Below are 6,000 nucleotides of genomic sequence, written 5' to 3' on the forward strand. Positions count from 1 at the left end.
CAGAGCAGAGGTAAAGTGGAACGGAAAAACTTCGATATTAAGCTTTGCTTGGCAAAGACTTGTGAACAAACTGGTCTAAAGTGGCCCAAGGCCCTCCCATTGGTACTTTTCCAAATCCAAAATTCTGTTCAGAGGTCCTCAGGTCTGACTCCTTTTGAGATTGTTATGGGTTGACCCATGAGGGGACTTGCTGCATCACCACCCCAACACCTGACTCACCTCCCTGATTCTTTATTGACCTACTGCCAAGGGCTCACCAAGGCCCTCAAGGTTATCTCTTTGCAGGTTAAAGCCACAGCGCAACATCAGTCTCTAGATGGTGACTGTGTTGTCAGTCTGGTCCAACCCGGAGATTGGGTCCTGATTAAGGTCCACCAGAGGAAGGACTGCCTGCAACCTCGGTGGAAGGGGCCTTTTCTGTGAAAGTTGCCGAGATTTCTGCTTGGGTTCATACCTCCCACTACAAGAAGGTAACCGCCCTGACAGGGTGGAAGGCTTTTCTCACCAGCGATACCTCCATGAAGATCCAGAGGGTTCCTGTGAGTGAAGATCAGACAACAAAATCTCGAAGAATAGCCTACAGGGCTAGCCAAGTTTTACTTGAGGCTACGAACTTTTGTTTTATGTGTTGAATTGCTTTTAGTAATTTAGTATGAATCACACTAATCCTTGGGAGGTCGCAGATAATTATGTAGATTTAGAAACTCCCCAGGGGGTAATGCTGTTCTGTATTCTTGTGGTCAGTATTTTATTGGTAGTAGTGTGCTGGAGGCCAAAACTTTAATCAAGGGTAGTCCCTCCAAAGTTCCAAAGGATAGCAGCATTTGGGACTCCACTCAAGTAGGCTCTGAGATGTTACCTTTTCTTTTACTCTGCTTCATGCCAGGAGTTTTAGTCAGGGCATGGGAGGAGAACAGTATTCCTGGGGCAGAGCATTGCTAGTGTAGGCAACCTTACAAACTGCTGGGTGTGCATACATGGACCTACACACCCAGCCAGAGGAATCCCAATGCTTGGGGTACCAATTCCCCTTGAGGATTGGGGAAACAGTACCAATACTAGCTTTGTCAGATTTTCCTCCCACTCTAATAGAACACAGCAGTCGATCCCTGAATGGTGGAAAAAGACATGAGATAGCTGGAGACCTTCCTCTAGACTTGAGGCAGCTCTCTGTTATAGGTCCAATGGGAGTGGTAGGATGGGTGAAGCTGGTTACTCAGTGGGGCACTACCCCAAATGCTAGGTAACCTTTGATTATCATTCCCATAATACTTCTGGGATCCTGCTGGGAAACACATCCTTTCAGTGTACCAACAGGTCTCTTACTATCCATAGAGCCCTGGAAGATACCCATAGTCTGGTAATGAATGGGTCCAAATTCTACATGTTGTTAGGTTCTACTTCTTGTAATCAATCAACATCTCAGCACAGGTTGGTGGGGAGCCAACATGCCACTTCCTATTCCTTGCAGGTCAATCGGAAGTGCCGAATTGGGAGCACAACTGTAGGGACCTCAGCAATATAGCCGCTCCAGGCTTGTTTTGGCTATGCGGGAATGATGCCCACAAGATTTTGCCATGGCATTGGGTCGGCACCTGTACTCTGGGGAGAATCATCCCAGAGTTTGATTTACACCCAAGCCTTTCTCGGCATGAGATGTCTAATCTTCCACCTAGCTTCCCCAGACGTAGGCGAGCAGTTGAAAACCCACTGGTCCGCTGACCCACTGGGTTCCATCAGTTTACTAGGGCATTTCTCCCTTGGTTGGGGGTAGCTGAATTAGAAAGAACCATTGTAAACATTTCAGGAGTCATGGAAGAATTCTTTAATGCTAGCACTGATGCCCTACAAGCTTTTAATGATGAAATCACCAAGATAGGGCAGGTGGCTACCGAAAACCGTATGGCTTTAGATTATCTCTTAGCTGCCCAAGGTGGGGTCTGTGCTGTTATTAACCACACTTGCTGTACCTGGATCAATCAGCACCAATGAGTGGAAAAAGACCTCTGCACCATAAGAAGGCAGTTGCAGGTGATCCATGCGGTTGCAGAGAAGAAACCCTTTGATTGGTGGGGTGGCTATCAGATGTAGGGGGATGGTTGAAATCCCTGCTAAAATGGTGTATTCTTAGTTTATTATGCATTTTTGCCATTTTCATTATTATCCAAATATTTCTGTGTTGCTTAAACTGTTGTTTATCAAAACAAAGAGTGTTTCTAGGCTCTTTAAGACTGAGTTGCAGATGATGGTGCTCAGGGAGGTGGCCTATGAGTGTGAACGACAAGAAAGTGTCAAAGGCTTTATGAATATAGAGGTGTAAGCACAAATGCTTACAAGGGGGGAATGATGAGGAATGGAAAAGTACTGAAAGGAGTGTATACTGTTGGGACAGGATGGGGGGATGCGGCTGAAGGCCGAATGAGAACAACACGGCGGCCTTCAGGATAAGCTTATCAGGGAACAGCTTGAGAAAGCATGCTTGGTTCAGCAAGACACCAGGATGAGTCAGTGTCAGACTGCCAAGAGTATGTTACGGGGTGGGTCGATCTGTACGTGATTTATCAGTATATAAAGTAGCCTGTGGTTTGTTCTCGTCAAGAATGAGCTGCCCCTTGCTGTTCTCCCATGGCCATGCAAAATAAAGTGCTTCTGATAGCCAAACAGTGATTCTTTTTGAATTTCCATATCACCTTGCCTGCCTAGTTTTCTGTGGAGGCGAGCAACTGGATTGGCTGTTGCAAGTGATGCTTGCACTTTTAAGCAAACCTTCAGCTTCACACTGTAGGCACTCTGTGGCAGAGCACTTGCAGTGCCTGCCACTTTAAGGGCTAAGTCAAGCAGCTAGTAGGTGCTTGATTCTATCAGCCATTTTAAAACACTGGCTGCCTATCTGAATACAGCAGTTTGCTGCTGGCAGCTAAGGCAGCAATATTGCCTAGCTGAGCTGCAGCAGGAACAACCAAGAGGTAAGGGCAAGAGCTTATGGGAATGGCTAGGAGGCTCTTGGTCCTGGGCATGACCTAAAACTGCACCTGCCAGGAATGGGTGGCCTGGTGGGGCTCCTAGTGGCATGGGAGCCCCAAGGAAATGTCAGGCTAGTTATCACCCTGGTGAAAGGTGGGTCAGGGTACCTCCAGAACACTGTGGGTATAAAGGGGACAGGCACAACTACAGTCACCTGAGCCCAAAGAGGGTGTAGGACCCAGGCAGGGCCAGGCATGGCTGCAGCCACCTGAGCCTCCACAGGGGAGGGAAACCCTGGAGCCCCAAAGGAGGGGGTAGATGTGTTACCCCAGACAGGGGGTGGTAGTGAGGGCCCAGAAGAGAGTTGAGTAAGGATGAGGGACAGCCTGAAGGGCAGCACATGGGCCACCCCCTGGAGAGCAAGCTGAGGGAAGTGTGGAGCCCCAGAGAAGGGGAAAGGAGGGCTGGGAGCCCAGTGTGTGGGACCAGCCCAGTGCAAAGTCCTTGTCATAGGAGACTCCATCCTGAGGGGGACTGAGGAGACAATCTACTGCCCTGACCCCTTAGCCTGGGAAGTCCATATCCTGGGACTCCATATCCGAGGCATTGTGTAGAAGATCCTTGGGCTCCTCCGGCCCCCTGACCACTACCCTATGCTCCTTATCCATGTGGGCACCAATGACATGGCTCAGAGCAATCCCAGCTGGGTCATGAAGTGCTACAGGTATTTGGGAGTGGGGCTTAAGGTGTTAGGAGCGCAGGTGGTGTTCTCTTCAATCCTCCCAGTCTTGGGGTATGGGCTGTGGAGGGAGAGGAGGATCAAGGTAGTGAACCAAAGACTGCGGTGCCAGTGTCATTGGGAAGGCTTCGGCTTCAATGACCACAGTCTGCTCTTTGGTGAGAGAGGCAGTGAGCTGCTGGGAAGGGGTGGCCTCCACCTCTCTCCACTGGGGAGGAGGCTCTTCTCAGCCAGACTGGCTGACCTGCTCCACCGGGCTTTAAACTAAGCCCGCCAGGGGATGTGGCCACTACTGCCACTGCTGGCCCACTGAGCAACCCTTGCATAGCCAGCAGGCCAAGGCACTTAAGGAAGCCCACCTGTGGGCACTTAAGGAAGCCCACCTTGCGCTGTGGGCAAGGCAAAGGCCCCCAGAGGAACACTTGTGTGCCTGTACACAAATGCCAGGAGGTTGGGGAATAAACAGGAGGAACTAATCCTCCTGCTTATTGCAAATAATTATGATGTCATAGGGATAACAGAGACCTGGTGGGACTCTACCCATGACTAGGCCACAGTTATAGATGGCTATATACTGTACAGGAGGGAGGGAGTGGACAAAAGGGGTGGGGGTGTAGCTCTCTATGTCAAGGAAAACTACACATTCCTCCAAGCCAACATTGGCGCCCAGGATGGATGACTGGAGACCCTCTGGGTTAAAATCTGTGGGGAACAAGGCACAGGGGACACAATGGTGGGAGTCTACTACAGACCTCTGACCCAGGATCAAGAGCTTGACCAGGAGTTTGCCAGGGAATTGTCTGAGGCCGCACACTCCTGGTGTATGGTTGTCACGAGAGACTACAACTACCCAGACATCTCGTGGGAAGAGCGCTTGGCCAAATCTGAGCAGTCGCAAATCTTTTTCTCATGAGTGGATGAGCTCTATCTGACGCAAGAATTCAATGGGCTGACGAGAGGTAAAGCACTGCTTGACCTCATACTGGCACTGGGGGGCTACCTAATGATCAAAGGGAAGCTGGGTGACAGTGACCACGAGCTGATCACCTTCACCATCTACATAAAGCTGGCAGGTCAGTCAGCAATACAGTAATCCTCGACTTCAGGAAAGCTGACTTTGACAAGCTCAGGAGGCTTGTCAGGGAGGCCCTAAAGGGCCACAACCCAAAGGGGAGGGGAGTTCAGGACGAGTGGTTGCTCCTCAAAGGAACGATCCTGGATGTGCAAGCAAAGTCTATCCCATCTCAGAGGAAAGGCAGCAAAAAGGCATAGCAGCACCCTTGGCTCTCCAGGGAACTGCAGACCTCCTGCATCTCAAAAGAGAGACCTACAAAGGATGGAGGACTGGATCCACCTCCAAGGAGGAATACTCTGTACTCCCTGGACCTGCAGGGAGTGAACCAGGAAAGCCAAGGCTACGATGGTACTCCAACTGGCTACAAATATCAACGACAATAAAAAGTCCTTTTTGAGATGTGGGGAGCTGGAGGAAAAGGAAGGGCAACATTGGACCCCTGCTAAACCAAATGGGAAAACTGACAACCGATGCCCAGGAAAAAGCCAACTTACTAAATGGGTACTTTGCGTTGGTCTTTCACCAGTCCCATGGGACACCCCTGTCCATTACAGGACAGGGAGGCCTGGGTGAGGGAGATTCCTTGCCCCTTATCAATGCTGACCTCATGAAGGAACACCTTGAGAGGCTGGACACCTTCAAGTCAGCCAGCCCTGACAGTTTACACCCCAGAGTACTCAAGGAGCTGTGTAGCATCATAGCTCAGCCCCTGGCACGGATCTTTGAGAACTCCTGGCGCTCTGGTGAAGTGCCTGATGATGTAGTGTCTGTCTTCAAGAAAGGGAGGAAAGTGGATCTGGCAAACTACAGGCCCATCAGCCTAACCTCTATCCCAGGGAAGGTCTTAGAAAAGATTATCAAAGAGGCCATTCTTAACAGACTGGCCGATGGCAATATCCTGAGGGATAGCCATCACGGGTTTGTTGCAGGTAGGTCTTGCTTGATCAACCTCATTTTCTTCTACGACCAGGTGACCTATCACCTGGACAAAGGAGAAAAAAACTGATGTCCTATATCTTGACTTTAAAAAAGCCTTCGATCTGGTATCCCATGATCACCTGTTAGTAAAACTGGCTAACTGTGGCTGTGGCCACACCACGATCCACTGGCTGGGGAATTGGCTCCATGGTGGGACGCAGAGGATGGTGGTTGGCGGAAGTCAATTGTCGTGGTGCCCTGTGACCAGTGGTGTCCCCCAAGGCTCTGTCCTTGGGCCTATACT

At 50.1% G+C, this 6,000-nt stretch overlaps 1 pseudogene; it reads left to right on the plus strand.

Annotated features, from left to right (window-relative positions):
* Nucleotides 1-1,363: 1,363 nt before the first annotated feature.
* LOC149875159 (syncytin-2-like) lies at nt 1,364-2,091 on the plus strand (annotated as a pseudogene).
* Nucleotides 2,092-6,000: the final 3,909 nt, after the last annotated feature.

This window comes from Crocodylus siamensis, chromosome 1, assembly GCF_052110815.1.
Source record: "Crocodylus siamensis isolate JL-2025a chromosome 1, ASM5211081v1, whole genome shotgun sequence".
In the NCBI taxonomy this organism is placed as follows: domain Eukaryota; kingdom Metazoa; phylum Chordata; order Crocodylia; family Crocodylidae; genus Crocodylus; species Crocodylus siamensis.